General features: G+C 49.2%; 1 protein-coding gene across 1 annotated transcript in view; it reads right to left on the bottom strand.

The window, feature by feature from the left end:
- MAPK1 (mitogen-activated protein kinase 1) overlaps window positions 1–16774 on the bottom strand; it is a 169979-nt gene that overhangs the window by 32012 nt on the left and 121193 nt on the right. The window lies entirely within an intron of this gene.

Below are 16774 nucleotides of genomic sequence, written 5' to 3'. Positions count from 1 at the left end.
CATTGCACTCCAGCCTGGGCGACAGAGGGAGGCTCTGTCTCAAAAAAAAAAAAAAAGTTTCTATGTTGCCCAAGCTGGTCTTGAACTCCTGGGCTCAAATGATCCTCCCACCTCAGCCTCCCAAAGCACTAGGATCACAGGTGTGAGCCACTATGCCTGGCTTTCTTTTTTTTAAATTAGCTGGGTGTGGTAGCACATGCCTGTAGTACCAGCTACTTGGGAGGCTAAGTTGGAAAGATGGCTTCAGCCCAGGAGTTCGAGGCCGTAGTGAGCTAGGATTGTGCCACTGCATTCCAGCCTGGGCAACAGAGCAAGACCTGTCTCTTAAAAAAAAAAAAAGAGAGATTGGCCAGATGCGTTGGCTCACGCCTGTAATCCCAGCACTTTGGGAGGCCGAGGTGGGTGGATCACAAGGTCAGGAGATTCAGACCATTCTGGCCAACATGGTGAAACCCTGTCTCTACTAAAAATACAAAAATTAGCTGGGCATGGTGGCTTGCATCTGTAGTTCCAGCTACTCAGGAGGCTGAGGCAGGAGAATTGCTTGAACCCAGGAGGCGGAGGCTGCAGTGAGCTGAGAGCATTCCAGCCTGGACGACAGAGCGAGACTTCATCTTAAAAAAAAAAAAAAAAAGAGAGAGAGATTAGGACACAGACACGCACAGAGGGATGACCATGTGAGCACACAAGGAGAAGACGCCATCAACAAGCCAGGGAGAGAGGCCGCAGAAGAAACAGACCCTTCCTCCGCCTTGACCTTGGACTTCCAGCCTCCAGGACTATGAGAAAATAAATTCCTGCTGTTCAAGCCACCCAGTCTGTGGTACTTTGTTACAGCAGTCCAAACTGACTAATATACTGGATTTTGGGGGTAGAAAGATACAGCAACTCTCCTCAAGGGTTGCCCAGCCTGCCTTCTACCCGAATCCTGCCTAAATCCTTCGAGTTGGCCAAAATTAAGCTGCCTGCCTTGGTGTAACTTCAGCGCGGGCTAATAGAATTGCTGTGGACAGACAGGGAACTTAACCTCCCAGGTGCCAGTGGTCTCCTCGGCCAAGTGAGAGGCCGTGCTATGTGGAGTGCCCTCCAGAGCCCCTGGAGTCTAAAGTTCTTGACTTGCTAAGACTTTCCTTTATGATCGGAGAGCCCATTAGGAAGAGGCAGGTGCTGTTGGCATAGCAACCACAAGCCATCTTATGTTCTTTCCAAATTAAAAATTTTCCAGCTTTAGAACTGAGAAGAGAAAGATGTAAGAGCAGAGATGAAATTAAGTTATTGATGGAAGCAGTTGCCATGGCATCATGCTGTCCTTGGAGTCTGCCAGCTGCCACTTGATTTCTCCATTTTTCGTGCAAACAAAGGAGTCCAAGAGAAGATAAGGACCAGCCTCCCACAGTGAGGGAGAAAAACAAAACGTATGTGTTCATTAGAAAGAGTTGACTCATGATGGGAACCTAAACAATATTTTAAGAGTAGCGGCCAGGCGCAGTGGCTCACACCTGTAATCCCAGCACTTTGGGAGGCCGAGGTGAGCAGATCTTGAGGTCAAGAGTTCAAGACCAGCCTGGCTAACATGGTGAAACCCCATCTCTACTAAAAATACAAAAATTAGCTGGGCTTGTGGTGCATGCCTGTAATCCCAGCTACTCAGGAGGCTGAGGCAGGTGAGTCCCTTGAACCCAGGAGGCAGAGGTTGCAGTGAGCTGAGATTGTGCCCATTGCACTCCAGCCTGGGCAACAAAGCCAGACTCCATCTCAAAAAGCAAACAAACAAACAAACAAACAAACAAACAAAAAACAGAGTAGCTATACACCCAATGTGCAGGCCTTCTCAAAACTTACGTGAATCACCTGGGGATTTTGTTAAAATGTGGTTGCTAAAATGGTAAGTCTGGGGTGTGGCCTGAGATTCTGCATTTTAGGCCGGGCACGGTGGCTCACACCTGTAATCCCAGCACTTTGGGAGGCCGAGGTGGGCAGATCATTTGAGGTCAGGAGTTCGAGACCAGCCTGGCCAATATGACGAAGCTCGGTCTCTACTAAAATACAAAAAAATTAGCCAGGCATGGTGCCACATACCTGTGGTCTCAGCTACTCGGGAGGCTGAGACATGAGGAGTGCTTGAACCTGGGAGGCAAAGGTTGCAGTGAGTGGAGATTGCGCCACTGCATGCCAGCCTGGGTGGTGCAATCTTGGCTCTGTCTCAAAAAAAAAAAAGATTCTGCATTGTATTGTATTGTATTATTTATTTATTTTTGAGACAGGGTTTCACTCTGTTGCCCAGGCTGGAGTGCAGTGGCACAATCACTGCTCACTGCAACCTTCACCTCCCAGGCTCAAGTGATCCTCCTGCCTCAGCCTCCTGAGTAGCTGGGACCACAGGTGTGCACCACCACACCTGGATTTTTTTTGCATTTTTTTGTAGAGATGGGGTCTTGCCATGTTGGCCAGGCTTTTCTCAAACTCCTGGACTCAAGCGATCCACCCGCCCAAAGTGCTGGGACTACAGGTGTGAGCCACTGTATCCAGCCCATTATTTTAAATTGTGGTAAAATACACATAGCATAAAATTTACCTTCTTAGACTTTTTTTTTTTTTTTTAAGGGATGAAGTTTCATTCTGTGGCCAGAGTGCAGAGGTGCAATCACTGCTCACTGCAGCCTCAACTTCCCGGGCTCAAGCAATCCTCCCATCTCAGCTGCCCGAGTAGTTGGGACTACAGGTCCGTGCCACTATGCCCAGCTAATTTTTTATTTTTATTTTTGTAGAAATGGAGTCTCCCTATGTTGCCCAGGCTGGTCTCAAACTCCTGGGCTCAAGCAATCGTCCTGCCTTGGCCTCCCAAAATGCTGGGATTATAGGCGTGAGCCACTGCACCTGGCCTATATTAAGCCTTTTCTTTCTTTTTTTTCTTTTTTTTTGAGACGGAGTCTTGCTCTGTCGCCCAGGCTGGAGTGCAGTGGCGCGATCTCGACTCACTGCAAGCTCCGCCTCCCGGGTTCACGCCATTCTCCTGCCTCAGCCTCTCCGAGTAGCTGGGACTACAGGCGCCCGCCACTACGCCCGGCTAATTTTTTGTATTTTTAGTAGAGACGAGGTTTCACTGTGGTCTCGATCTCCTGACCTTGTGATCCGCCCGCCTCGGCCTCCCAAAGTGCTGGGATTACAAGCGTGAGCCACCACGCCCGGCCCATGTTAAGCCTTTTCTAAGTGTACAGTTCAGCAGCGTTAAATGTGTTCACACTGTGCGCATCCCATCTCCAAAACACTTTCCACATGGCAAAATGGAAACTGTAACTATTAAATAACAACTCCTCACGTCCCCCTCCCCACAGAGAGTCTGCATTTATGACCATGTGATGACGATGCTGCTGGTCTGTGGCCGACATTTTAAGTGTCAGCTGTCCTTTGGAGCCTTTTTTGGTACCAGGGGCTGAGGTAGCTGCCAGGCAGGCCAGAGTGAGCAGGCCACACACTGTGCTTCCCAGGAACTTCCTGGCAAGTGGCGCAAGACATGGGGTGACGAAACTTCAGAGGAGTGGACAGGCTACCTTATTCACACGTGTGACTAGCATTTCCATGGCGAAGGGAGGATGGAAGCACGGGTGGTAATGTGGAGGCACTCGGTGACTGCCGCATTTACTTGCTAAGTTTGCTGGACCATTCCCTCATGCTGGCATGTTGGGCATTGAAGGCTACTCACCTTATTTTTGCTATTATAAATAATGCTGGTATAAACATCTTTGTATATGTGGCTGTTTTCTCTTGAATTTTTGTCAGGAGAAAAAACATCTCAGGAATGGAATGACAGAGCCAAACTCATCTTCTTGTTGGCTCCAGTTGCATCTTCCAGATCCCACTGTATTCCTCTACGGTGCTGTTAACAACGCTAAAGGGGACGGATTTCTTTATACCTTTATGGCATTTGGCAGTTATTTTTATTTTATTATTGTTTTTTATTTTTAGAGATGGGGTGTCACTCTGTCACCCAGTCTGAAGTGCAGTGGCTTGATCACGGCTCACTGCAGCATTGACATCCTAGGTCAAGCGATCCTCCCGCCTCAGCTTCCCAAGTAGCTAGGACTATAGGTGTGTGCCACCATGCCTGGCTAATTTAAAACAAAATTTTTTTTTTTTTTTTTTTTTTTTTTTTTTTTTTTTTTTGTAGAACAGGGCTTGCTATGTTGCCCAGGCTGGTCTCGAACTCCTGGTCTCAAGTGATCCTCCCACCTTGGCCTCCCAAAGTGCTGGACATTTGGCTTTTATAAGTTCTCTTTTGCTGAAAACCAAAGTAACGTGTACACAAAATGGCACTTCTCTTTAATTTGCGTTTCCCTGTTTACTAACAGTGGATGCTTTCCTCATGTAAGCAGACAGTTTTCTTTCACTGACCATCAGTTGGGGAGGAGGCAAGGTGTCTGTAGTCTCGTGATTCTTTACATGTTTTGGAATGGACTTTTCTTACCGGCCACTCACAACAGATATGTCCCCAGCCCCCCGGCCCTCTGTATTGTGGTCATTGTTGGCATATGTGAAATCAGATACAAGATATTCCTCTAGTCCTCTGGTTTGTCCAAGACACTGGATTAATGGTTTCTCCAACCACACCTGGTGAGCGAATACCCTGACCTTCTGGATTCATCTGTTAGGAAATGCACTGGGTAACAGGTATGAGAATGGGGGTGACTTCCAGTTTCAGTTCCAACATGTCAAGTCATCGCTCCCGCCCTTACAACAAGAACATAACTGAATAAAGTGAAAAATCAATGGTTTTCTTAGATCCATCAGAGAACTGAGGCCATAGGACCACCCCAAAAGCCAGAGAGACAGGCAAAGGCCAGAAATCACAGTTTGCTGGAAGCAGACACCACCAGGGCCAGGAGCTGGCGGGAAGACTTAAAGGACCCCTTAAATGGCAACTTAGATGAATGGCCGGATTTTGTATGAGTTTGAGAGTTAAAAACTCATTGGGGCCGGGCGCGGTGGCCCACGTCTGTAATCCCAGCACTTTGGGAAGCTGAGGCGGGTGGATCACGAGGTCAGGAGATCGAGACCATCCTGGCTAACATGGTGAAATCCTGTCTCTACTAAAAATACACAAAAATTAGCCAGGCATGGTGGTGGGCGCCTGTAGTCCCAGCCACTCCAGAGGCTGAGGCAGGAGAATGGCGTGAACCCGGGAGCTGCAGCTTGCAGTGAGCCGAGATAGCACCACTGCACTCCAGCCTGGGCAACAGAGCAAGATTCTGTCTCAAAAAAAACGAAAACAAAAACAAAAACAAAAACAAAACTCACTGCGGGGGGCAGGCGCCATGGCTCACGCCTGTAATCCCAGCACTTTGGGAAGCTGAGGTGGGTGGATCACTTGAGGTCAGGAGTTCGAGACCAGCCATACCAACATGGTGAAACCCCGTTTCTACTGAAAATACAAAAATTAGCCGGGTGTGGTGGCAGGTGCCTGTAATCCTAGTTACTTAGGAGGCTGAGGCAGGAGAATTGCTTGAACCCGGGAGGCAGAGGTTGCAGTGAGCCGAGATTGTGCCACTGCACTGCGATGGAGAGAGACTCTGTCACAAAACAAAAACAAAAACACCCAACAACCTCATGGGGATCCAGTCTAAGGGGGACTCCCACACTGTTGTTGGTTTTACCTCCAAGGGGCCCCACCAGGTTCTCATAGTGAAGAATGGAGGAAAATCCCTTGTGTTTGACCAGGGAGAAGGGAAAAGCAACCATTTTGAATTGTTCCTAGAGTGTTCTCAACAACAAAGACCAGCCAGCAGGAGAGACGACCTCCCAGAGCCTTACCCAACACGGGGGAAGGGATGCACCCTCCCGTTCTTGCTAGCCCTTGTGACTTACCCAAGAGGGCAAAAAAAGCTGAGATGCACCTGTGAAGGTCACAGCCCAGGGACACAGGCTCACTGAAAGACTGAGAGCTAATCATGGGATTCCAGAACGCTTCCCCTCCGTCCACACCTTGCCACATCCCAACTGCAAGGCTCCCACAAAATACAGAGGGTCACTGCTGAAAGAACTGAAGGCTCAGGTTCCACTTAAGAAAAAGTCTCCAGGGAAAAAAACAAAGACAACAGGGGAAACAGAAACAAAGACACTGAAGAACATTTTAGTCTCTGACACCTACAGCAACACACAGCCTCGCTCTTCGCCAGAAAAACAGAAAAACTTCACACTAAAGGCCTATCCACCTCAGTGTTATTATCCAAAAGATCACATCTTTCACCGAAAAATTGTAAGGCATGCTAAAAGATAAGAAAAAAACACAGTTTGAAGAGACAAAGCAAGTGACAGAGCCAGACTCAGATGTCAGAGACTTGGGAATGATCAGACTGAGAATTTAAAATACCTAGGATTAGTATGCTAAGGGCTCTAATGGAAAAAGTGGGATAAGCAAGAACAGATGGGTGATGTAAGCAGAGAAATGGAAGCCTTAAGAGAGGAGCAGGGATTTAAAATGTTTATGTAGATCTGAGCTTCCAACTTGTATCATTCTCCTTCCCTCTCAAGAACTTTTTTTGTTTTTTGAAACAGGGCCTCACTCTATTACCCAGGCTGGAGTGCAGTGGTGCAAACACGGCTCACTACAACCTCCAGGGCTCAAGTGATCCTCCCGCCTCAGCCCCCAAAGTAGCTAGGACTACAGGTGTGAGCCACCATGCCCAGGCAATTTTTGTATTTTTTGTAGAGATGGGGTTTCACAATGTTGCCCAGGCTGGTGAAGATCTGATTTTAACATTTCTTATAAAGCAGTGCTACTGGCAACAAATTTCCTCTGTTTTTCCTTGTCTAATAAAGTACTTATATTTTAGAGGCAGGGGCTTGCTCTGTGGCTTAGGGTGGAGTGGTACGATCCTAGCTCACTGCAACTTTGAACTCCTAGACTCAAGCAATCCTTCCACCTTGGCCTGCCAAAGTGCTGGGATTATAGGAGTGAGCCACTGTGCCTTGCATTTTGTTTTGTTTTGTTTCTGAGACAGAATCTCGCTTTGTCTCTCAGGCTAGAGTGCTGCAACCTCCGCCTCTGGGTTCTAGTGATTCTCCTGCCTCAGCCTCTCAAGAAGCTGGGATTTCAGATGCCCACCACCACACCCAGCTAATTTTTGTATTTTTAGTAGAGACGGGGTTTCACCATGTTGGCCAGGATGGTCTTGAACTCCTGACCTCAGGTGATCCATCCGCCTCGGCCTCCCAAAGTGCTGGGATTACAAGTGTGAGCCACCGCACCCAGCCTTGTTTTGTTTTTGAGACAGGCTCTTCCTCCGTCACTCAAGCTGGAGTACAGTGGTGCCATCATAGCTCACTGCAATCTTGAACTCCTAGACTCAAGTGATCCTCCTGCCTCAGCCTCCTAAGTAGATGGGACTACAGGCTTGTGGAACCAAGCTGAGATTTTTTTTTTCCTTTTTCTTTTTTTTTTTAGTAGAGGCAGGGTCCCACTTTGTTGCCCAGGCTGGCCTCAAACTGCTGGCCTCAAGAAATCCTCCTGCCTTGGCCTTCCAAAGTGCTGGGATTATAGGTGTGAACCACTATGCCCAGCTATTTTATCTCCATTATGAAAAACAGTTTCATTGGACACAATATACTAGGATGGTGGTTTTTCTTTTTCAATACTATGTATAATCGGAGTGGTGGGAGGGGACACCCAATTGTAGAGGGTGAACTTCTTGTTTTTCACCATTAAGTATGTTAGCTGTGGGTGTTTTGTAGATGTTCTTTATCAAGCTAAGAAAGCTCTTCTCTATTCTAATTTGCTGGGAGTTTTTACCATGAATGAATGTCAGATTTCGTTGCTGAGTCTGGTCTGAAGTTCCTGGGCTTAGGTGATCCTCCTGTCTCAGCCTTCTGAGTAGCAGGGAGTACAGTTGCAAGCCACCATGCTGGCTTCTTTCTGAATCTATCTGATCATATGTGATTTTTCCTTTTTAGCCTGTTGATGTGATGATCACAGTTTTTTTTTTGTTTTTTTTTTGAGACAGACTCTCGCTTTGTCGCCCAGACTGGAGTGCAATGGCGCCATCTCGGCTCACTGCAACCTCCACCTCCTGGGTTCAAGTGATTCTTTTGCCTCAGCCTCCTGAGTAGCTGGGATTACAGGCGCATGCCACCATGCCCAGCTAGTTTTTGTATTTTTAGTGGAGATGAGGTTTTGCCATGTTGGCTAAGCTGGTCTCGAACTCCTGACCTCATGTGATCCACATGCCTCGGCTTCCCAAAGTGGTGGGATTACCGGCATGAGCCACTGTGCCCGGCCCTGATTTTTTTTTTAGGCAGGATTTCACTCTGTCTCCCAGGCAGAAGTGAAGTTTTGCCGTCACCGCTCACTGCAGCTTTGATTTCCTGGGCCTAGGTGTTACTCCCACCTCAGCCTCCCGAGGAGCTGGGACCACAGGCACTCGCCACCATGCCCGGCTGTTTGTATATTTTTTGTAGAGATGAGGTTTTGCCACATTGATCAGACTGGTCTTAAACTCCTGGGCTCAAGTGATCCGCCTGCCTCGGCCCTAACGTGCTGGGATTACAGGTGTGAGCCTGTAAAATTGGCCTGATTTTTGAATGTTGAGCCAGATTTGCATACCAGGAATCAATCCCACCTGATCAAGACGTATACTTCTTTTTATACATTGTTGGGTTCTATTTGCTCGTATTTTACTGAGCATTTTTGCATCTATGATCATGAAAAGTTATTGCTCCATAGTTTTCCTTATTTATTATTTTTTGAGACAGAGTCTCACTCTGTCACCCAGGCTGGAGTGCAATGTTGTGATCTTGGCCCACTGCAACCTCCACCTCCCGGGTCCAAGAGATTGTCCTGCCTCAGCCTCCCAATTAGCTGGGATTACAGGCACGTGCCACCATGCCCAGCTAATTTTTTGGTACTTTTTAGTAGAAACGGGGTTTCACCATGTTGGCTAAGCTGGTCTTGAACTCCTGACCTCAAGTGATCCACCTGCCCCAGCCTCCCAAAGTGCTAGGATTACAGGTGTGAGTCACTGCACCCAGCCTATATAACATCTTTATCTGGTTTTGAGATTAAGGTAATGCTGGCAATCATAGAATGAGTTATGAATGATTCCTCTGTTTCTATTTTCTGGAAGAGATTGTAGAGAATTGATTTTTTTTTTTTTTTTTTGAGACGGAGTCTCACTCTGTCACCCAGGCTGGAGTGCAGCGGTGCCATCTCAGTTCACTGCAACCTCTGCCTCCTGGGTTCAAGTGATTCTACTCGGCCTCCTGAGTAGCTGGGATGACAGGCACCCGCCACCACGCCTGGCTAATTTTTGTATTTTTAGTAGAGACAGGGTTTCACCATCTTGGCCAGGCTGATCTCGAACTCCTGACCTTGTGATCCACGCCCCTGGGCCTCCCAAAGTGCTGGGATTACAGACGTGAGCCCCCGCGCCCGGCTGACATTTCTTCTTTAAAACACCTGGGCCTGGTAGAGTCATGTCGAATAATTGAAAACTTAAGTCCACACAAAAACCTGCACATGGATGTTTACAGCAGCTTTATCTATAATTGCCAAAACTTGGAAGCAAGTGAGATGTTCTTTGATAGCCGAATGGAGACACAATCAGTGGTATATCCATACAATGGAATATTATTCAGTGATAAGAAGAAATGAGCTATGTAGCCACAAACAGACATGGAGGAATACTGACTGCGTATGGCTGAAAGATGTCTGAAAATGATACATTCTGTTCTAACTACGTGACATTTTGGAAAGGCAAAACCACAGCAACAGTAAAAAGCCCCGTGGTTGTCAAGGGTTGGCGGGGGATAGGTGTGCTGACGGTGCAGGGGTGGGTGTGTGGGACTCCATGTACTATCTGCTTAATTACTCTGTAAAAAGCGGTACTAAAAGAGTAAAATCTACTTTAAAAATAGAGAGATGAGCAAGAGGGGAGGAATGACCAGGTTTGCTGAAGAGAGAGGCTTCGGGGGCCTCACAGGGGTCAGGACTTGTCTAAGAGGAATTTGATAACCATGGCCAAGGAGAGACATGGGCTTCCAGTGATCTGAGACGATCTTGAAAATGGAATGTTAATTACGACCTTCAAGATTTAACATTAGAGTCCTGGAGAGCCAAACATTTGTAAATGCAGTGCAAGGTCTACTTCTTGTGCAGAGTGAACAGATGAAAGCATCAATGGCAGGAGGTAAAATGAAAGATTTCTGTGGACAGAAACGTCCTGGAGTTCTCGGCACCTGCATGTAGCCTCCCCACTGCTGGCTGACATGGCATTTTTTCTTTTAAAGAGGGTGGGTCTTGCTCTGTTGCCCAGGAGGAGTGCAGTGGTGCGATCATAGCTCACTGCAGCCTTGAACTACTGGGTTCAAGTGATCCTCTTGCCTCAGCCTCTCCAGTAGCTGGGACCACAGGCATGCACCACTATGCCTGGCTAATTTTTTTAAAATTATTTTTTGTAGAGGTAAATACAACCTGTGTTGTCCAGGCTGGCTTTGAACACCTACTTTCAAGAGATCCTCTTACCTCGGCCTGTCAAAGCACAGGGATTACAGGTGTGAGCCACTGCACAGCACACAGCACTATTTTCGAGTTTTAACGATTCTTCTTCTCTGGTTACCAAGGTAATACAAAGTATCAAACCTCCTGGTGTACTTGTCAAGAGGGTGCTGCACCTTAGAAATTCTCCTGCACACCAGTAGTGTGCTGCTCTCTGCTGTGGCCCAGGGCTGTGTGGTCTTGGGCCTCTCCTCCATCCTCTGGAGTCAGATCTGGCAGGCACATGCTGTGCATTAAGCCTTGGGGCTGGCAGTGGAGGCCGGGCCAGGGCCCTAGGCTGGGGTCAAAGGGCTGATCCTGAAAGGGCACAGGGCCAGCAGGCTGCAGCCGCAGCAGAGAGTGGTCTTCCATGGAAGGGGCTTCCCGGGGGAACTGCATTACCTGATTCCCACCGCGTGTGCCTGCTGCTTGTGGTGGGGTGCCGTGCAGGGGATCAGGACAGTGGGGGCTCCTTCGAGGGTCCAACATGGGCTCAGTGCCAGAAATGTACACCTGCCACCTCCAAGGAAAAGAAAGCACAAAGCAAAGACAAAGAGGGGAGGGGTGTGGTATGCAGCAGACCACGCTGTCACCCAGGTGGCCTTGCTATCTCTGATCTAAACCTTGGGCTGTGCAGCTCACGGGAGCATCTAGTGGATGCTCCCACTAGATTGTGCCAAGGCGAGGCTGGGCCAACGTCTCAGCCACAAGGAATCCTCACGGAGCAGTCACCAGAGCCCTTGTTGCCGGGACACTTCCTCCAGTGCCCAGATGTGGCCAGCCTGGGTGGCTGCGCGTGTCTGTCTTGCCTTTGGAGCTCCTTTTGCCAGGGGCAACTCTGTGTTCTCTGATCTCAGGTGGTGCCTATTTTGATGACAGCACGTTTTTTTTTGTTTGTTTGTTTGTTTTGAGACGGAGTCTCGCTCTGTCACCCAGGCTGGAGTGCAGTGGTGCAATCTTGGCTCACCGCAACCTCCACCTCCTGGGTTCAAGCAATTCTCCTGCCTCAGCCTCCCAAGCAGCTGGGACCACAGGCACAAGCCACCATGCCCGGCTAATTTTTGTATTTTTAGTAGAAGTGGGGTTTCACCATATTGACCAGGCTGGTCTCAAACTCCTGACCTTGTGATCCGCCTGCCTCGGCCTCCCAAAGTGATGGGATTACAGGTGTGAGCCACGGCGCCCTGCCAATGATAGCACGTTCTTAAAACAGGGGACCTTGTGTATACACTTAACCCTGAGTCGGTTTTGTGTCAATGTCGGACATGTGTGTTAGGCTGATCTTTTGTTGGTATAAAAGAATACCTGAGACTGGGTAATTTATAGAGAAAAGAGGTTTAATTGGCTCACAGTTCTGCAGGCTGCACAGGAAACATGGCACTAGCATCTGCTTGGCTTCTGGGAGGCCTCAGGGGGCTTTTACTTCTGGCAGAAGGGGAAGTGGGAGCAGGCACAGCACATGGCCAGAGCAGGGGTGAGAGCGTCAGTGTGGGGAGGTGCCACAGGCTTTTACACAACCACATCTCACAAGGGTAGCACCTCCCACCAGGCCCCACCTCCAACACTGGGGACTACATCTCAGCAAGCTTTTTGGCGGGATCATCCAAACTCGTCATCAGTGAGCAACAAAGGGCTGCCAGAGGGGTGTGCATGCTGTCCCACCCAGGTTAGCATAGTCACGCTCACCCTGGGGGAGGAACAGGCAGCCACTGTGACCCCACTATCACCCACCAACCAACCAGTGACTCTGTTGTCTATTTGGGGGTCTAATTCTCCTTATCTGAAAAAAAACCAATGCCTTGGGTCTGCCTTGTCCTTGTAGAACCGTCTTCGCTTCAGTCTATCCAAGGCTCTCTTCCCTTCAGAGAAGAGCCGGTCACACTGTGGCTGGCTCCCTCCCCGGGGCCTGGCTGATGGTCCCCGGAGGGGCCACAGCACCGGAGGCACATGTGCGGGCCACCTGCTCACCCTCTTTTCCGCTTTCATCGCTTGTGAGAAAACAGAAATAAGAAAGGGGCTGCGTCGTTAGCTGCCTCTCCTGCCTGCTGATTCCATTTGTGTTCTGTGCAGCCTGCATATCGCAGGCAGCAATAGCTCTCTCCTCAGAATTCACTTTGGCAGCCAAGCCCCCCTGCAGCTCCTCCTTGCCCTGTGCTCCCTTCTTTGGTAGATGCCCTTTAAACACTGTGCTCCCAGCCTTGGGGCCCCGTTTCCCAGCAACACTGAGTCCAGGGTGCTAATCCCCTGGCGCCTTCCGGCCACAGGCAGCCTTCACTGACAGTATGACTTTCTCCCGTTTGAAATCTGCATTGGCCCAGCCTTTCTTTCTTGAGACATTGCAGATTTATGGAATTTTTAAATTTTATTTATTTATTTTTTTTGAGACAGAGTTCTCACTCTGACGCCCAGGCTGGAGTGCAGTGGCGCCATCTCGGCTCACTGCAACCTCCGCCTCCCGGGTTCAAGCGATTCTCACGCCTCAGTCTCCAAGTAGCTGGGACTACAGGCGTCCGCCACCACGCCCGGCCAAATTTATGGATTTTTGTTTCCAATCTAGCAGTGACAGTGCTTTTTCTAAAACTGTGGGAGTCTGTGCTGCTCTCATTCCTGCACTTATTCTCCTTTAGGCACTTAGAGCATTTGTAATTTTAACTTTATATTAAATGGTTAAACTAATGCCTGGCCTCCCTGCTGAGTTATCAGTGTTGGGAGGGCAGTCTCGTTTGTTTTGCTGACTGCAATACTCATCGCCTTACAAATTCATGTCTTATCAGCCATTGCCTGCCCCTCCCCCATTTGTATGACCTCTCCAGTAGCCTTAATCATCCTTCCTATACTTTTAAACTAGTTAGATGACTGTACTCAATTCCCTAGTGAGGCCTTCCTGCTGCTGACCTGACGGTGATGCCCATGCTGCCAGCTCTGTCCTTTCTTGGTCCATTGGGGAGGCGTTAAGTCATCTGTGGTCTTGTTCTGTTTTCTCAATTGCTCAGTCTTTTGTGACATTTGCTCTCCTCTCTCAGTTCCCATCACCTTTTTTTGGCTCCTCTATGGCAGGCACATTATGCTATCTGTGGGAGGTAAACAGGTTCCCACCCTTGCTTATTCAGAGCAGGGAAAGTTCTACTGATTTCATTTCATAAAAGGATACCAGTGATAAAAGTATTTGAAAACCACTGCTTTTTGGAATGTGTAATGCAGTAGACTTTCAAAAGCAATTTAGAAAACAAATTGTCGCCCAGGCTGCAGTGCAGTGGCACAATCATGGTTCACTGGAGCCTTGACCTCCCAGGTTTAAGCGATCCTCCAGCCTCAGCCTCCTGAGTAGTTGAGACCACAGGCTCATGACACCATGCCTGGCTAATTTTTAATTTTTTTTGCAGAGCCGGGGGGGTCCCATATGTTGCCCAGGCTGGTCTCGAACTCCTGGGTTCAAGCAATCCACCTGCCTCAGCCTCCCAAAGTGCTGCAATTACAGGTGTGAACCACTGCACCCAGCCACAAAGCAGTTCTTGAAAAGCAACCAGGGTTGGCTTCCAAATGCTCAGCCCTGCCATGGGTCTCATCCTGTAGTCTTAGTGCCTTCCTCCTCGTGTAGTTGGTTCCATCTCAGAAAACCTACATTTCCTAGCCTGTAAAGCCTAGCCAGCTCCCCCCATGGAATGGGAACAATTTAGTATTTTAAAGGAAGTATGAAGAGCACTCTCTGGGATTAAAGAGGAGGCAGGCTGAAGGAATGATGGCATGGCCACTGGGTCACTGCCTAACTCTCCAAACAGATCTCAGAACTGGCCCCTCTGCGCACGGACTGCTAACTCGAGGGCCCGCACTGCTGACTGGCAGCAGATCTTCCTCCAGTGCCTTGTTCCAGGTTTGAAAGCTTTATCCTAGTGTCCTAGGGCACCGCACACCCCCGCACCCCTTCTTCACACATTCGGCTTCCCTTGTCCAGGGTCCCACCATAGAGAAGCCTCTCCTGCTTCACCCACCACTTTCATAGCTGACAACTGGCTTCTGTTACTGTCTGGTCTTACTAAACAAAAGGGGCAGTGGCTCCTTCTGGCCACAAAATTCAAGGATTCCTCTCCAACTTCTACCTAATCAGGTGCTTCTCTTACCTAGTATTTTAATTTTGACATGTCTTTCCCAAGCCTGTGTCTGGAGCATGGTGGTTCTGCATCGAGCTGAAACTGCTGGGATTCCTGTGCTTGGGACACAGCCCAGCACATCACAGGTGACAGTTCCAGAGCATGGAACCAGTGTCATGTTTCCAGTCGATTCAAGGGAGAGCATGTGTAGGCCCGATGTGTGGATGTGGGACATTATTATACGAAAAACTCAGACTCTAAACTTTGGTAAGAAGTAGTTAGGAAACAAGATGGAAGGAAGAAGGAAACAAAATAATTTTTCCAGGCATTGGTGATTAAAGATGCCTTTCCTTTGAAAGTAGACAGGCTGCTGTTTTCTGTGTGTGCCCATAGTACTAGGGTGGCTCTGAGTACAGGGAGCGACAATGGCCCAGAGGGTCCTTCTGATACCCAGATAAAGACAAAACTTGCTTTCAAATGGAAAACTGCTACTGTTCACATTCTTGCTGTAACCATCAGCTTTTACACACACACACATTTGTGGAACCCCACTGAAATATCACAGGCCGGGTGGGGTGGCTCACACCTGTAATCCCAGCACTTTGGGAGGCTGAATCATCTGAGGTCAGGAGTTTGAGACCAGCCTGGCCGACATGGTGAAACCGTCTCTACTAAAAATACAAAAATTAGCTGGGTGTGGTGGTGCATGCCTGTAATCCCAGCTACTCGGGAGGCTGAGGCAGGAGAACTGCTTGAGCCCAGGAGGCGGAGGTTGCCGTGAGTGGAGATCACACCACTGCACTCCAGCCTGAGCGACAGAGCAAGACTCCGTCTCAAAAACAAATAAAAATATTAAAAAAAACATCACAAAGCTACTGGACATTGGTCTTCTTGGCCTGCGTACGGCTGAAAGGTGTTTTCCTTTCTCTCGCAGACGGGCAGCTCCAGGCATTTCCTGAAAATGGGGACTGTCCTGCTGCAGACCCCACTCCTGGCCTCTGGCGCTACAAAGTACTTGGCAGGAACTCAGTGACTACTGAATGGATCTGGAGCAGATAAGAAAGCCAGTGTGAAGTCCCAAGGAAACCCACAGGATTGGCACTGGCATCTTCCATTGGGTATTTTGTGACTAAAGCTGGATGGGGTCCTTCTTCCCTCCCTCCTTGCTCCTGCCACCACCGTAATGTCACCATCGTGAGGGTGATACAGCTGGTCTCACAGTTCCCTAGGCAGCCCTAGACAACTTTCTGCTCTCCATAGACACAGTCTAGACTGGCGATGCTGAGGCGCTCTGTATCATTGCCCGGACATGGCAGGGTCTAGGACCACTGCCCACACCACATGCTCAGCCACGCAGTCTCTGCCTGCATGCCACAGCCCCTCCACCGGCCCTGTGGTTGCATCCCACATGGTCTCCCCACTGCATCTCTTCCCCTTGGTCTTCTACTTTGCTCAGCCCAGCTAACATGACATGCAGGCAGAGGGTGTCCTAGCATCACTGCAGGCCCTTCCAGCGGTGGGCAGTCCTCCTATTACAACTTTCACGGTGGCTCTGCCTCATCGTCAGCAAGAGACCTTGTCTCCCACCTTCACCTGCAAAAGACACATCACAGGGCATGACCTCCCTCCATTCTCTCCTCTCCACCTGAAAATGATGTCATCTTCAGCTGTCCTTGGCACCAGACTCGAGAACGAGCCCTGTGTCCATCTCGGCCCCATGGGGCCCAGTGCCACCATCCCCTCCACTGTTTCTCCGCCTCACTGCTCCTTCTTCCTAGAGTCAGGGGTGCTAAGCCTGTCCCTAGGAAAATCCATCCCTGCACTGCTCCTCTTTGGCCACTCCCAAACCCTGCCCCCTTGGCTTCAGGGCCCTGGGTGGGGGTTTGCACTTGCTTCCACAGCCTAGGGGTGTTTCCTGTTCCCCTCAGATGGTCCAGGCCAGCTCTGAACATGTTGGTTCTAAGTAAATACAGCGAACTGGCCAGCCTAGATGCTGGTCCGAACTGCCATCTGGAACTGCTGAGCTACCGCTGAGAGAAGCCCATCACAAAGTGGTGAAAATGGGACCAGGCTCCTCTGCTGAACAAGGAAGATGATTATTCTGATTGCCTTCTACAGAATCTGGACAACAGGGAAGACTGTTAAGTCTCTCAGGGAGAAG

This window comes from Symphalangus syndactylus, chromosome 18 (genome assembly GCF_028878055.3).
Source record: "Symphalangus syndactylus isolate Jambi chromosome 18, NHGRI_mSymSyn1-v2.1_pri, whole genome shotgun sequence".
Taxonomy (NCBI): Eukaryota; Metazoa; Chordata; class Mammalia; order Primates; family Hylobatidae; genus Symphalangus; species Symphalangus syndactylus.
This window is presented reverse-complemented; position numbering and strand designations above follow the sequence as displayed.